We start from the raw sequence: 17,207 nt of genomic DNA, 5'->3' as shown, positions 1-17,207 counted from the left end.
GTATGAAATGTCATTGCTCTAATCTGAGATATTAAAATGAATCAAAATGCAAAATATAAAAGCCCTCCAGCCTTTAACTCAATCCAAGATGCTTGTGCATATACCAGCCTTCACCAAGCTGGTGCCCTCCAGCTGTTTTGGGCTACAACTCCCATCAGTCTCATCCAACACAGCTGTGCTAGCTGGGGCTGATGGGAGTTTTAGTCCAAAACAGCTGGGGGGCATCTGTTTGGTGAAGGGTGGAATATGTGGTAGCAGCCTCTGGATCAGCAAATTCTGCCTAAAATCGGGTAACTACCTCTGAGTCAATGTCTGCACTCTGCTTGATGAAAGTAGAACCATGGAACTCATTGCCACAAGGAAAATGATGGATGGCAAATGACAGCAAAGAATGGATAAGACATCAGTAGAATTGATGTCAGTAATTGTCAATCAATTATGCCAGTAACTGTCACCATTTTGTGTCTGACTCTACCCCTGTCCCTACCTTTTATGACTGGTTGGCCTCAGCTGTCTCAAGTGGGCCGTGGGGATGAAAAGTTTGAGAAGCCCTGACCTACATGCCACAGATTCCCCAACCCTGAACAGCTCCAACAGATCTTTCCAGCAAGCTGAAAATTGAAGTGATGTACATAAATTTGTGAGCTTGGTTATAAACAGTACAGATACATTTATTCATTACAGTCTAGCACGTTTCTTCTGTAGTAATGCTGAAATGTTATACAAGTAATTGAAAGGGGGCAAAAGATCATCTCTTGCTTCCATGTCTGCAAAAGGGAACAGAATCTTTGGTGTACCAACTTGAAAAGAGATGGAAGTTCATGCAATATTATCAGAAACAGGGTACCAGCTGTAGCCTATTTTGGTAGATCCACTGAAATTAATGGGCAAGGCAAACTTAAAGGTCCATTAATTTTTATGAGAGTACTCGGAAAAGAATCTAGTTGGATACAACCCCATATCCTCCCAACTTCCCTCCCCACCTTTATTTGTTTTTTATAAGTGGTGGGTGTTTTTGTTTGTTTCTTCTTTTGTTTTGTTTTTAGGTTTCTGATTAACCTTACAAAGCCCATCGGTATTGTTTGGCAGGTCAAGAAACCTATCTGAAATATTTTTATCTCTCTCTCTCTCCTTGCAAATTGTGAGTGGGGGGCCTGCATGTGTGCTGAAGACGCACCTCTTTACCCTGGCCTTTGACACCTGAGATGTGTGTTTTCAAAGCCACCCTGTTCCTGTTGTTGTAATCTGCCCTGTTTTTAATTTGTTGTATGATCCACATGGGACGCGGGTGGCGCTGTGGGTTAAAGCCTCAGCGCCTAGGACTTGCCGATCGAAAGGTTGGCGGTTCGAATCCCCGCGGCGGGGTGCGCTCCCGCTGCTCGGTCCCAGCGCCTGCCAACCTAGCAGTTCGAAAGCACTCCTGGGTGCAAGTAGATAAATAGGGACCGCTTACTAGCGGGAAGGTAAACGGCGTTCCATGTGCTGCGCTGGCTCGCCAGATGCAGCTTTGTCACGCTGGCCACGTGACCCGGAAGTGTCTTCGGACAGCGCTGGCCCTCGGCCTCTTGAGTGAGATGGGCGCACAACCCTAGAGTCTGTCAAGACTGGCCCGTACGGGCAGGGGTACCTTTACCTTTACCTTTATGATCCACATGGAAAAGCACAAGTATAACCCACCCCCTTCAATCTCCTCCTGCTGTTTATACCCACATCTGACTCATCTAGAACCACTCATGATGGTGCAGCAGCATCATTTAACACAGGGCCATTGGTCCCAAGTGCTGCACCAGTGTAACTCTGGTGCAAAACCACGCTGATAATTTTGTACTAGTACTGCATCATCCCCCTTCTGACTCTTAGACTAGGATAGCAGACCACAAGGAAGGGCGAGGAAACCTGTGGTCTTCCAAGTGCTACTGAAACACAATTCCCATCATCCCTGAGCTGCTGGCTGGGGCCAGAGAGCCACAGGTTGTCTATCGCTTCCATAGGGCTTTGTTCTTAGCATAAAGAGGTATAGTGGTTAGGGTGTTAGGTGGGGGAGGCCGGAGTTCAAACGTTCATTCAGTCATAAAGTTCCCTGGGTGCCCTTAAAACAGTTTTCTCCTTCTCTTTCTTGCACACCCACATCTCACATGACTGTGTGAAGTGAACTGTATATGCTGCCCTCAATGTGCACTTCCTGTGGCAGCTTAACGCTGCAGTAAAATGCTAGTATTAAAAAAAAAAGAGTTACCAAACGTACTCTGCCAAATCAATAGCACATCAACACTGCAAGATAAAGGAGCACATTACAAGGAACTAAATAAAATCAAGGAAGCTGCATGTTCGGGGTGGGGCTTTGAAAAAACTGTAATGACTTTACAGCAACTGTGTAGCTTCCCCTGCAACCTATGTACACCTCATCAACATCTAATCCAGGCGTGCACATACTTGGCCCTCCAGATGTTTTGGGACTACAATTCCTATCATCCCTGACCATTGGTCCTGTTAGCTAGAGATTATGGGAGTTGTAGTCCCAAAACATCTGGAGGGCCAAGTTTGGCCATGCCTGATCTAATCCAATGGTCTTAATTTACACGATTAAACAGCATTCCAGCATGTCTGCTTGCTTGCATTATGGAGAGGCATTTTACTTAATACTTCGACAATCAATTCTCTGGATAGAAGGATGGAGCGAAACTGGGAGACAAAATTATTGTATGAATGGTCTATCATTCATATTGCCTGAGATATTTTAAGGTTGGGTCTAGAAATATGGACAAATGAGGCGGTGGAGTCTAGAGGCAGAATAGACAGGACCACTTCAGACTACAGTGGTACCTTGGTTTAAGAACAGCTTAGTTTATGAACAACTTGGATTAAGAACACTGCAAACCCGGAAGTAGGTGTTTTGGTTTGTGAATTTTGCCTTGGAAGCAGAACATGTTCCGCTTCCTGTTGAGTGTGTTCCATTTGTAAATTGAATCCCACGCTGCTATGGGAAAGAATGCTTTGGTTTAAGACGGACTTCCAGAATGGATTAAGTTTGTAAACCAAGGTACCACTGTACTTGCAGTAGTGGAATATAGTGGTAAAAAGCCAGTGGTGCTGTAGTGCTTAGTGTATTGGACTAGGACCCAGGTTCAAATCTTCACTCAACCATGAAACTCACTAGGTGACCCTGGGCCAGTCACAGTCATTCAGCCTAACCTACCTCACATGGATAAAATGGGAAGGAAGGCAACAAACCTTGCATGTCATCTTGAGCTCCTTAGAGGAGGGGGTGGGATATGAGTGCAGTAAATAAATAAATAAAATACTGAATCTTAAAAACCATAGAAATCTCCTTGCAAATATTAAAAAATAGCAGCTTAGGGACGAATATTCAAGCCCAACCCTCTCCCTGCCATGCTAGCCTTCTATTTGCAGGGAAATTTGACATAGGGGAACATTCAAAGCGTGATTTCGCCACATACAATCTGACATAGCACAGTCCATTCTACCATCTCATTCCCACCTCATTCTGCTGCATGTGAAGATGTAGCCTGATATCAAGGTCAAAATGGAGCTCTATTAATAAAGCCTGGTAAATAGGCCTGCCTATGTTGCCAGCCCATTGGCGATTTGGTAGAGAAGAGGTGGAGAGCTCTGTCCCTCCTGCAACAGCAACCTGCTTCATTTCGAAACTGGGTGCAGGGGGGTGGCTTCCCCCTTCTGGTAGACCTTTTGCTTCTATGTTGATTTACCTATTCCTCTTTTAATGCACACAGCATCTTGTCATCTGTGACTAGTGCTTAAATTAAATGCCATTTACTTAGGACAATTCCCTCATCAAAGTGCTATTTATCCAATACCACTACAGCCTGCATTTTATCTGACATTTGGTAGCATTTGCAATTTCAACCATGCTGTGCATTCTTGGTTTCAATGGTTTGTTTTATTTTTTATTTTATTTTACTTTATTTTATTTGCAGTTCTGTACCATGGTTCTTTCTTAGCTTTTTCATTTTTCAGCTCAAACATCCCCCCCTTTGCTTGGCCTCCTTTAAAGTGCAATATTGTGCAAGGCTCTCCAGGAAAAGGGATTATATAAACTAATGTACTTTGGAAAAACCCACCACACATATCTCAAAATCAGTGCCTCTGCACTCTCTAACTGCATGTACCCAACTTTTAAGAGAGTTTGAAGTCAGAGTTCTCCTTTAGTGTAGAAGGCCAGAATTGCACAAAATCCCAGGATTTGCAAGCAAATGAACTTTCCCATTGGAGCAATCGCATTTGTAATTAACTTTACTATCTTTGCTTTGTGTGTGGTTGCCTTAGGGGGGGTTGCCTTAGGAAAGCATTTTTCAAATAAGTAAAACAATGTCTAGATTTTTCCCTACTCTCTGTTTGATTATGCTGGTTCAGATCTATTAGTAACTATTCATACAGCACTTTGTTCCTTAGCACACTTTCTCCATTAATGCAAAGAACGGCATATTTAGGATTGTGGATTTACAGCATGGTTTTACAGCATAGGATTTACAGCATGGTTTCCCAAACTTGGGTCCCCAGCTGTTTTTGGACTACAATTCCCATCATCCCTGACCACTGCTCCTGCTAGCTAGGGATGGCGGGAGTTGTAGTCCAGCAACAGCAGGAGACCCTGCTTTATGGTCTTGAATATTTAGTTCTTCTGCAGTCCTGAGAGGCGAAGGTTGCTGTTATTCACATTTCACAGATGAGAAATTGGGACCAAGGGATAGTAGCCTACCAACAATCACATCTAGGAAGCCTATGCTTGGAAACCCAGATGTACACAAATCATTTCATTCACTGGATTACACAGATTCATGGGATCTTCAAGCGGCAGTGGTTCGTTTTTGTAAAAACACATGCAAGTCTCCCTAGTCTTACTGTAAATTGCACTTTCAAAGATTCATATATTAACAGATACAGTATAGAACTAAATTCAGCGGGCTACACTTTTTTCAGCCCAGGGAGAAACCGGTGGAGGAAGCTGTATTTCTTGGTGTTTATGGGGTAATAATCCTAAAGGAGGAAGAAATGCATGGCTAGAAACATGGAAGTGGCTCAACAGCTCAGAGGAAGAAACCTGGGCCACAATGCCAGATACAGATTAGAAAGACCTGGATTCAAATCCCCACTCAGCCATCATAATCAGTTAGTGACCTTGGATAAGTTACCATTTCACCCTAACCTATCTCAAAGAGCTGCTGCATGGATAAAATATGGAAGGGGTGTGTGGAATGATTCCCAAATATGCCACTCAAAGCTCTGTGCAGGACAGACAATGTTAAATAAATGGAATAAATGCATAAATTAATTTCCTTTTGAACAACTATATTAGGAAACTTATACGTGTGTTTTCTTTTCTATGCTGCCAAGATCAGTTGATAAGGAAAGCATAAAGCTAGAGAAATGAGTTCATCTCTCTAAGAAAGATGTGGCGACTTATGTATTATTCATCGCTTCATTTTAATGAATGGCCTGTGGCAAGGATACTGCCTTGTTTAAAAATTATAACTAAAAACCCAGCCATCTGTCTACAAAGTCTCTGAGCATCATGTTCGCTGCAGCTACCTCATGGCTGAGCAGAAGCCAGATAATTGACCAACCTCTTTTTGTGCTAGGTGCTGCAGGAGCTCAAATCAAAGCAAGCCAAGAGAATGGCAACACCCAAGCAGATGGGAGACCCAAGGTCATATATGGCAGAGGAGCTGCAGAGCGAAGATCAAATTCTAATCTCCGGCTTGGTAATCCAGTGCCAAGCCTGTGCTAGAAAATGTAAGCAAATTTAAAACACACACACACACACACACACACACACCCCAAAGCAAACATATTGCATAGCTTTCAGAGGCCTGTTTTTCATGGACACATTTTTGGAAAATCACTCTAAGAATGCCCATTTGGAGAGGATGGAAGGCAGCTGAACGCAAGTGCTGCTCAGGGCGGCAATACTCTTAGGATGGCAATACTCTTTTTACAAGCGGCAGACTAGGAAAAGGAGCCTTCATCAGTGAATCCCAACAAAAGCTTTGGATGATGAGTCTGAGACCCTGTACACCATGCTGCCTTAATATTCGGAGTTGACCTACCACAAGGCTCACACCATTTTTATATATTGACAGGGAGATCAGTTACAAACCACGCAGGCCTATAGCGCTGAAATCAAGCTAAGTGAGCAGATTCAGTCCTTCAGGATATGTGGAGATTTGTCGACAATGACAAATTTGTCCTTTGTCAACATACTGTGGTCACCTCTGATTCTGTGTATCAGCTGGAATGTGTATCTTGCCCTGTAGTTTCCAAAAAAATTGTGTGTGTATGTGTGTGTGTGGATAGATAGATAGATAGATAGATAGACAGAGACACACACACACATGGATAGATAGATACAGAGAGAGAGAGAGAGAGAGAGAGAGAGAGAGAGAGAGAGAGAGAGAGAGAGAAGCTTCATGCAGCTTGATTGGTCCTGGCAGGCTGAGGCTGCCATCTCCCTCAGAGGAGGTGGAGACTTTGGCCTGAGAATCTGCCACGCTGCTTCCAGCATGTAGGAGGCGGCACAACAAGAGGCTGCCCTGCTGGAGAACAAGGTTGGAGGACGGGCACTGCTTCTGCAAGGGGAGTGGGAATCTAGAAGGCATTTGCCCAGTTCAGTATCCACATCAAACTGCTGGGCACCAAGATGCTTAAAAACAGCAGCAGCAAGGTGGCATTACTTTATGTTTCCGCCACGAAGTTTCCAGGGTCACTGGCAGCATTCATAAAGGAGCCCCCCTCAAACGCTAAGTCAAAGGTCGCGCTATCGGAAGGCAAGCTGAGGGGCGAGCAGGTGAAAAGGTCACGCGGCCGCTTTGGCGCGTCGCCTCGAGAGGGAGCCCCGCGGCGGGGCTGAGGGGAAAAGTTAAGCCCACGCAGGACCAGAGCGTGGAGCATCCCAGACACGCGCAGAGCAACTGCCCTCTTCTTCCCCCCTATTGACCTCACACGCCCCCAACGCTTCAGTATTGAGCTCCGGGCAGTTGCCAGCCGCCCCAGTGCTCAAAAGTCAGGCTAGGCAACGCAGCCAGATACGGGGAGGATACAGGAAGGGGGTCGTGGCCACACTCCCGAGGGGTGCAGCGGGGCTCCCCATATGGCTGAGGAGGACGCTGGGCTCCAGTCAAACTTGCTCCAAGGGAAAGGGTGCAGATGTAGTAAAGATAAAGGGGGCATGATGCAACAGATCCCTACTCCCTCGGGGGTGGGGGGTTGGAGATGGAGGGAGGGAGGAAGAGAAGGATCTCCCGGGTGGAGTTGGCCAAGAAGACACCCTACTCGCGCAGCTCGGTATCCGCGGCGGAGTTCCCTGCGGGCGCCGCGGCTTTAATCCTGCCGTTTCGCTGTGCATTTGAGCAGGAGGAAAGGACACGCGCGCACTAGGTGGGAGGCTAATCCCTGCCGGGTTGCAACCGGCCGCGCCAGCTCACCATGCAACGGAGGGAGGGAGGGACGGAGGGCGGAGAAGGGTTGCAACCCCGGCTGCATTGGCAAACCATTCCCACTAACGCTCAGCGGAACAATTCCCGGCGCTCATCCGCCCGCCCTTGGGGCTGGAGCGAGGAAGCGTGGGGCAGATGACGCTCCCCACATCCCCACAGCCCATCTGGCATCCCAGAGCGGCAAGGGAAGGGGGCGAAAAGGAACCATGGGCACTCACCGAGCCGTAGGGGCGCTCCGCCTCTGTCGGGAAACAGCCGGGAAAGCACCGATCTCGCTGTGTCTATGGCTGGCTGGCTGCTCGCTCGCTCGCTCTTTCCCTCCCTCGACTCTCTGGCTGTTCCTTTAAGTGGTACAAACCAGGATGTCCGTGCAGTTTCTTTCCCAGCGCCAGCTCGGCACCGCCGCCTCTGGCCGCTGCGCGCAATGGCAGCCACTTTCCCCGCTTGCAGCCACTCTCTCTCTGGGCTCCGCACAATAGTTTCCAGCCCCAGGAGGGCTCACGTGAAAGCGCCCGCGTCAAAACTCTCCCCGACTTAGTACAGGACTCACTCCTCCCATCACCGGTCCAGCGCGGCTTGCTGCTGCTTGCTGCTGTCAGAAGCGGGAGGGGGCCGCCCGCTGACGTCACGGCACGCCCGTTCGCCGATGAGGTCAGATTTCGCAGCCTGCGAAAATCACACACGAGAGAAATAAAAAATCTCGCCGAGGGGGCGGGGGAAAGCAAAGTTAGGGAGAAACTTTGGGCTTCCTAATCGACGCTTTGCATAATGATCGCCCTTATTTTTCGGAATTCTTTTGGTTTCCCCCTTGCAACCAACGTATTAAGAAAATAAGACTTCGTTTGCAAAAGGGTAGGGAATAAGCCTACAATCATATGGGCACTCATTTAGGAGCAAGTCCCCTTGAAATCAGTGGAAATAACTTTATGCATAAGATTAGTCTGCATGCATCAATCAGTTACCTGGGATCCTGGAGAATCTAAAGGTCAATTAGAAGGCAATCTATGTATACTCAGAAGTAAATCCTCCTAATTAATTAAATGGGGCTTACTCCCAGATAAGTGAAGTCAGGATTCAGCCTAAATACCACACTCTCAATACCACCTCCCCCCCCCCCCAGATAACCATCTTATGCCCACAGCTGAGGTTGTGTGTGTGCATGCACAGATTGCACACTTCTGAACTAAAGAGAGAAAACAAGGGCGTGTTTCTTGGCAACTATGCATATTGCCCAGAGAATGTGCATATTGCTCAGAAAGTGCATAAAATGCATTGGAGATACGCACATTGGCGATTATGCATATTGGCAAAAGAATGTACAAAATTCACTCAAGATACATACCCCAGCACTTGTTGGGGCTTATACATATTGGCTAGTAGAAATATGCACATTCCCCAGTACTTATTGGATATTGTACATATTGACTGGGAAATGTACAAAATTCATTCTTCATGGACAGGTGATGAACACATTCTCCATGCAACTTAGTGAGCATGTGCAATGGCCAATTGTTAGGCACTTTATAACAACTCAACTTCCATTACCCCTAACATATACACAGCATCTCAAACTGGCCTCAAACATAACATTTTTAGCGGAAAGATACACACTGTGTAACTCAGTTTTCAGCAGCATGGATCGGGCAAGGGAAGCATCACTGCTTCACCATGTGATGTGCCATCCACCAAGCGCCTGTGTCATCAAAGCACAGCCAACTTCCACAGTCCCACTTCCTGAGACAGCAGTTGTGGTTTTCTAGGAACTTGTGTTAGCAGTTTGAGAGCAGATAGAGAACACGGATGTCTGGATTGTTCAGTCATGTACACTATTTCCTGGACAAATTGCAGCATCCGGAAAGCTCCTGAGCTTGTGAAGAATGTGGGGCAGGACAACAGTGCTATTTTGCATATGGACAATTTCCAAAAAGAGAGACTAGTTTGCTTTTCATTTGTCTTGCTGTTTTAGATTGATGGGAAGGCACAAATATATGTTAATATTCACTTAGGCTGTGCATGCACTATACCTTTAAAGCGTGTTTGAAGTACATTTTTCCACTGAAATAATTCTGGGCACTGTGGTTTACTCCTCACAGGGTTACAATTCCCAGAACTCTTAGCAAACCACAGTGCCCAGAATTCTTTGAGTGGAAAATGAGTTTTGAATGTGCTTTAAAGGTCTATAGTGTGCACACTGCCATAATCTCATTTTGCTCCATATTCTCCATCATTAGTCTGTAAAATTTGAGGGCAACCAAAAAGAAGGGGAGGGGAATTACTTTTAAGCAAATATCAAAGGCATACAGACTCCAGCTTGGAAACTGCCTTTTTGCTTGAAAGGAAGCCATTCAAAGAGACCCACTTCCTCTTTCACATAGAAGCTAGACTGGTCAGGGCAGCATGTATGACAATTACTTGAACAGCTGTGGGGTGTCATGTATGCCTGCACACTTAAATGAGGGAGAGGAGCAAATATTTTAGCTGCTTTGATATTCAAAAAGGGTGAAAGAGTAAGGATCAGGAGGCACGGCTATAAAAATAAGAGATATTCCTGCAATAGTATTCTGTGTCATCGGCATTCTCTCCTAATGAGTTATCATCCTGCCATGAAACATCGTTCTTAGCAGCTCCAACTATTAAATAATACTGCCTATGGAGCTTTTCCTCCCTCCCTCTGAAAACAATGTATAAAGAATTATTCTGTTTGTTTTCAAGAATGTGGGCATTTTCTTTTTAGTGAAGACAAAACTTTAGCCTTGCTCACTGCCTAGGATTTACATTAGATAATTCAGCAGAGAGATTTTGAGACATGAAACTATTTTGCAGATAGATTTGTTTTTTGGGGGGATATTTAAGGTGAATAAACAGGGAAGACTCCCTGGAAAAGACCCTGATGTTGGGAAAGATGGAGGGCACAAGGAGAAGGGGACGACAGAGGACGAGATGGTTGGACAGTGTTCTCGAAGCTACCAATATGAGTTTGACCAAACTGCAGGAGGCAGTGGAAGACAGAAGTGCCTGGCATGCTCTGGTCCATGGGGTCACGAAGAGTCGGACACGACTAAACGACTAAACAACAACAACAAACAGGGAAGACAAGAATGAATAATTTTGTACAGTGCAAGGGACAAGAAGAGCTTGAGTAGGAAAAGTAGGACAAGGCTCACAATAGGAATACACATTTTGAAAAAGCAGAGAAAAACCACTCAGCAGAAAGCAATGTGGGTACATTAATGATTGTACAGCAACAGGAGCAGATAGGCCATACTACACCAAAGTGTGAGGCAATTTCTTTGAAATCAGGGCACACTGTTACACTTCACCAATTTCCCCCCATAATGAAGCAACGGGCTATTAGCCAATTAACTTGCATGTATCACATCCTTGGCAGATATCTGTGCAGGCAAAATTCATGCTGTTTGACCATAAGAGAACATTCTTTGGAGTTAGAAGAATCAAACCTCTTTCCTAGCACCACCACACTGCTGACTCTGCTGTTACACCTGCAGCTCTCACTGGTACAGTAAGAACATTGCTGTTTGCAGGCGATAAATCACATTTCAAGTAATGTAGGAAAGCACTTTTCAATTGTGCTTGGCAATTATTTTTGCAGAGAATGAGGGGGGGGGACACCTCCCTCCTCCCTTACCACAACAGTGACGCTAGTTTTGTATTCTAGTTCAGTAGCTTGAGAACCATTCTGATGTGTGAAGCAGGAAGCAGTGTGGCTGTAAGGGATAGCCTTCTAAACAGGGAATGGGACAATGTTTTGCTTCCTAGGAATCCACAATATTGTTATACGGGTTGCATCCCAATTATTTACTGCTGCATGTGCATTTTTTGAGCACATTGATTGGAGAACTACACTGCAAAATTCAGAAAAGTGTGTTTTTAGAAGGATGGCTGCGTTTTGGTTCTTGTCTTGCTTTGGAAAGTATGGATTAAGTGGGTTCACCTTAAAATGGGAACTGAATTGAATTTCTTCCCCAACACTACTCAGAAGGAAATCCTATTGAATTCAGCTTTCGGAAGGAATTCTCAAGGTTTGAAAAAGATTTGCTGGAAAATAATGAAAAATTACTAACAAAAATGTATAAACTACTGTTGGAATGGGAAACAAAAGATGAACAAGTTAAAGATGCAATGGTAAAATGGGCAGTAATATCGCACTCAAGGATATAATGTCCCACTTGAGTCATGGGAAAGGCTGTGGAAGAAGGATCTAAAATTTACCGCATTAAAGGAAAACTATAAGAAAATGATGTACCATTGGTACCTAACCCCAGTTAAGATTGCAAAGATGTATAAAAATTGCACCAAAACATGTTAGTAATGTAAAGATAATGATGGTACCTTTATGCATATGTGGTGGACTTGTAGAAGGGCAAAAGACTTATGGGAAATGATTTATAATGAGTTAAAAAAAATGTTTAAGATAACCTTTCATAAAAAACCAGAAGCCTTTTTGCTCGGAATAGTGGGGGAAGAGATACCAAGGAATCTAAAGAGACTGTTTATGTATGCTACCATGGCTGCTAGAATGTTGTTTGCCCAAAAATGGAAAGAAGGTACACCGACGAAGCAAGAATGGATAACGAAGATGATACTATGCCGAAATGGCAAAATTTACTGTGAAGATCAGGCAACAAGACGAGAAGAAATTTACACAAGATTGAATAAAATTTATAGAATATGTTAAAGAACACTGTAAATATGTTAAAACATTAGCAGGGTTGTTGTAACATTTATGACGGGATAAATTTGAGCAATTTATTTATTAATAAGGTTTGAAACTTCTAGAGGAAAAATAATGATATGCAAGATTATGACTGATTGAATTTGGAAGCCAGGGCGGGGGGGCGGGGAGGAAGTCAAACAAGATGAATTTGATGAACAATGGAATGTAAAAATGTTGTTATCAAATTTTTTGGATTATTTTTTTTTAAAGGAAATCCTATTGAATTCAATTGAGTTTACTTCCAGGTTAGTGGGATTAGGACTGCAGCCCATGCTGCTAAAAGCAGCTAACTCAGATAGCTCCCTGTAGGAAAGAAGTTTCACTTCTCTTTTTATCTGGGTTAAAGAAATTATGTAACGGAATAATTCATGTTCAGCCAACATCAGGCTGTTACCAAGGTTTCCTGTTCAAAACAAAAGTAAAAACAAAAAAAAATCCTTCCAGTAGCACCTTAAAGACCAACTAAGTTAGTTCTTGGTATGAGCTTTCGTGTGCATGCACACTTCTTCAGATACACTGAAGAAGTGTGCATGCACACGAAAGCTCATACCAAGTGTGTATCTGAAGAAGTGTGCATGCACACGAAAGCTCATACCAAGAACTAACTTAGTTGGTCTTTAAGGTGCTACTGGAAGGATTTTTTTTTGTTTTGACTATGGCAGACCAACACGGCTACCCATCTGTAACTAAAACAAAAGTAAATTGTTTTCTCCCCTTTTTTAGACAAGAGTAAGAGAAACAGACTGCATGCTAACATACAATTCCATACAAAAAGATGAAACAAATAGAATTTCATGATTTAAATAATGTGACCAGCAACTGTGCTTAAGATTGTCAATGCAGGAGAATACCAGACTTCCACACAAACCCATATCAGGCCAGTGGATTCCTTGGAATCTACAGCACGCTGTCAGTATCAGTGTAGAACAAGAAAAACATTCAGTGGACCCATTTTGTATTGGCTTTTATACTGAGGAATGCTTTCCTCAAAAGCCATGTGTTCAAGGGCATTTTCTTTCAATTCCTCTCCCCGTCTTTTCTTCTTCCCCATTTTGCACATTGAGAAAAGCTGAGAGCAGCCACCTGTGGCTCATTGCGTAGGAGGTCTAAGTACCATGGGGAGGGAGTGATAAAACCTCCCCACTTACCTTTGGGGTTGGCTCTAGTGCCAAGTTTCCTGCACAGAGCGAGGAGTTGCACTAGTTGGTCTAGGCAGAGCACTGGTTTTCAGCTGGCAGGTCAAATATGCGGGGGGCGATAAAGAAATGGATCCCAAAATGTATGCTTGGGTTAAAAGTGAATTTATGTCTAAAAACACTGAAGACGACTCATCTTACGCACACATACCAGAGCAACAGTTTCAAGCACCACAAACACCTAATTTTAAAAACATTTTACTGTGGTCTATAAAGTATTGCTGATCGCTTTTAAAAATAAGCTGCAACACTTGTTTTTTTGCATGTTGCTCCCACAGCTTCATCGGTTACAGCAGCAAAAGGGTTAATTCTCTTCTCCACTCCCCCTTTAATTTGGTACTGTATAGCTTTTCAAGAAGCAGTTGCCAAGCACAGTTCAGCCTGTGAGTTAAAGGAAGGAGAGAAAGAGCCTAATCTGCTCAGGTCTTATCTTGGGGCTAAAATACTTTACGTTCTTTATTGCAGACTGATTGATGGGGTTGTCTTGGCCAAGAAACCAGCCTGGCTCAGGCAAGGTTCCATTTTCTTCGCATGTATAAAATCTGGAGCTGTGCTGCTTCCCCCTAGTGTACATCAGGCTGCATTACAAGCCCAGTTTATGGACTTTAAAATTTTACATGGCTAATATAAGTGACTTAAGTTCTCATGCACTACTTATGGTAATTTATGGACTGGACAGGTTAGAACCAGTTACCCCATGCTAAAGTGACCTCAGATCTAGATTGGTGCAATGTGCTCAGCACCAGACTACCTAGGAAAGTGTTCTGGAAGCTGCAGGATGCGGCTGGTAGGGTTGTAAACAAGTGACCCTGTTTGCCACATTCGGAACCACATAATACAGTGGTACCTCGGGTTACATACGCTTCAGGTCACAGACTCCGCTAACCCAGAAATAGTACCTTGGGTTAAGAACTTTGCTTCAGGATGAGAACTGAAATCACACGGCAGTGGCGCGGCAGCAGCAGGAGGCCCCATTAGCTAAAGTGGTGCTTCAGGTTAAGAATAGTTTCAGGTTAAGAACGAACCTACAGAACGAATTAAGTTCTTAACCCGAGGTACCACTGTACTGCTTCTGAATGTACAGTGGTACCTTGGTTCTCAAACTTAATCTGTTCCGGAAGTCCATTCCAAAACCAAAATGTTCCAAAACCAAGGTGCACTTTCCCATAGAAAGTAATGCAAAACGGATTAATCCCTTCCAGACTTCTAAAAACAATCCCTAAAAGAGCAATTTAACATTAATTTTACTATCTAACGAGAGCACTGATCCATAAAATGAAAGCAATTAACAATGTACTGCAGACACACAATCAATCAATCAGGAGCTGAACTGGGTTCCACACAGTCACAAAAACAAAACAAAAAGAGCCGCAAAAACAAAAACGCAAAATAAATAGCAAAAATTGACAGACCTCAGCATAACATTCAAAACGGAAGTGTGGCACTCAAATCAGAAGCATAACATTCAAAACAGAGCACATTCGGCTTCTGAAAAAAAGTTCTCAAACCAGAACACTTATTTCCGGGTTTGCAGTGTTTGGGTTCCAAGTTATTTGAGTACCAAGGCGCTTGAGAACCAAGGTACCACTGTACTGTGTTGGCTGCCTATATGCTATTGGGGCCCAGTTAAATGTTGTCTTGCTAACTTACTCAGCCCTGAATGCCTTGGGTCTCAAGTATCTGAAGTAGCAACAGCTCAACTTATGATCTGCTGGGGAGACCATCTGTACCGTCTGTTTCCATAGACAACTGGACCAAGGCTGGTCGGGACTGCTGATTCTTTTAGACTTGTCAGCAGCCTTCGACATGGTTGATCACGATCTTTTGGACCACTTGCCTTGACAACGTGGGGATTCAGGGCACAGTCCGACAATGGCTGTGTTCCTTTATCTCAGGTCGGGAACAGAGGGTGGCGCTAGGGAAGGAGATGTCGTTGTGGCACCCCTTGGTGTATGGAGTGCCACAGGGCGCAATCCTTTCCCCGATGCTTTTTAACATCTTTATGTGCCCCCTTGCCCAGATTGTCTGGAGTTTCGGGCTGGGTTGTCATCAATATGCTGATGATACCCAACTCTTATCTGTTGATGGACGGCCATCCTGAGTCGGCCCCGGACACACTGACCCGATGTCTGGAAGCTGTTGCTGGATGGCTGTGTGGGAGCCAGTTGAAGTTAAACCCTTCGACAACAGAGGTCCTCTGGCTGGGTTAGGACGGCATGGGGTTGGGGGGCCAACTCCCATCTCTTGTGGGGGCTCAACTTGTGCCAGTGCTTCTGTCAAGAGTTTGGGTGTAACCTTTGATGCCTCCCTCTCCATGGAGGCGCAGGTTGCAGCTACTGCAAAGGCAGCATTTTTCCATCTCCGCCATATCAAACAGTTGGTTCCTTACCTTTCCTGCCCTGATCTGGCCACAGTGATCCATGCGACGGTCACCTCCAGGCTTGATTACTGTAACTCACTCTACGTGGGGCTGTCCTTGAAGTTTTCCCAGAAACTCCAGTGGGTGCAGAATGCTGCGGTGAGGCTCCTTACGGGGTCCTCGCGGTGGGACCATATTCACCCAGTGCTTTTCCAGCTGCACTGGCTCCCGATGGAGTACAGGGTCAGGTTTAAGGTGCTGGTTTTGACCTTTAAAGCCCTTTGCGGCCTAGGACCCTCGTACCTAAGGGACCGCTTCTCCTGGTATGCCCCGCGGAGGACCTTAAGGTCCATAAATAGCAACACTCTAGAGGTCCTGGGCCCTAAGGAAGTCAGATTAGCCTCAACCAGAGCCAGGGCTTTTTCAACACTGGCTCCGGCCTGGTGGAACGCTCTGTCTCATGAGACCAGGGCCCTGTGGGATCTGATTTCTTTCCGCAGGACCTGTAAGACAGAGGTGTTCCGCCTGGCCTTTGGCTTGGAATCAGCCTGATCCCCTCCCCTCTTTCCTTTTCCTTCTGTAATGGAACCCCCTATTTGGGGACTTCCCTGGCTTTTTTCTGGCCCACGTAGGACTAGTCTGGATAGTTGGCCTTGGATAGTTTTTGATCTGGGCTTCCACTGAAATGAGGCTGCAATTTAAGTTGTATTTTAATCCTGTTTTTAAGTTGTATTTTAATCAATTGTTTTTATACCTGATGTTAGCCGCCCTGAGCCCTGTCTTGGCCAGGGAGGGCAGGGTACAAATTATTATTATTATTATTATTATTATTATTATTATTATTATTACTACTACTACTACTACTACTACTACTACTACTACTACTACCAGCCTGACACTGAGCATAGCAGCAGCATGTCCCTGAAGGTCCAGAGGGCATAGGTACTGAGAGGTGAGGGTTGCTGAAACCTATCTTCCTCACACAGCTATGCATCCCACACTTACGACCAGTGACAATGTGTAGGTTTGAATTTTGTTTTTATTTCATTTGTGTCCTGCCTTTTTCCTCCAAGGAGCTCAATGCTTTTGCATTTCATCCTCACAACAATCCTGTGAGGTAGGCTAGGTTGAGAGATAGCAGCCGAGACCAGAAGAAACTGGCAGTTAATAACAAGGCATAGCAACAGTTCCCCCAACTGAGAGTGTAAGTAGTAGGCCCAGAGTCCTTCCCCAAGTGAACCAGATGTAAAGTCTGATAGCAGATAGCAGATAGCAGATAGCAGGCACATGTCACTTTTCCTGGTTCCCACTCCCAAATCCAATTATCCTTCAGTTATTAAAATAAAATCTAAAGCCATGTATGTTGGGGGGAATACAAGATAATCTCCTCTGAGCAAGGCCTTCCAACCTTTCTGGAGCCAAGGGGTGCATTTGGAAGTCTAAGA

General features: G+C 44.8%; 1 protein-coding gene across 1 annotated transcript in view; it reads right to left on the bottom strand.

Moving 5' to 3' along the window:
- SLC25A22 (solute carrier family 25 member 22) overlaps positions 1-8,023 on the bottom strand; it is a 78,511-nt gene extending 70,488 nt beyond the window's left edge. Inside the window, exon 1 of the mRNA XM_028735049.2 lies at positions 7,691-8,023. The gene's annotated coding sequence lies outside the window, so the exon portion shown is untranslated. The remainder of the gene's footprint in view (positions 1-7,690) is intronic.
- Positions 8,024-17,207: the final 9,184 nt, after the last annotated feature.

Source organism: Podarcis muralis, chromosome 1 (assembly GCF_964188315.1).
Source record: "Podarcis muralis chromosome 1, rPodMur119.hap1.1, whole genome shotgun sequence".
NCBI classification, from domain to species: Eukaryota; Metazoa; Chordata; class Lepidosauria; order Squamata; family Lacertidae; genus Podarcis; species Podarcis muralis.
Note: the sequence above shows the minus strand (reverse complement) of the source record. Positions and strands in the feature narration are given on the sequence as shown.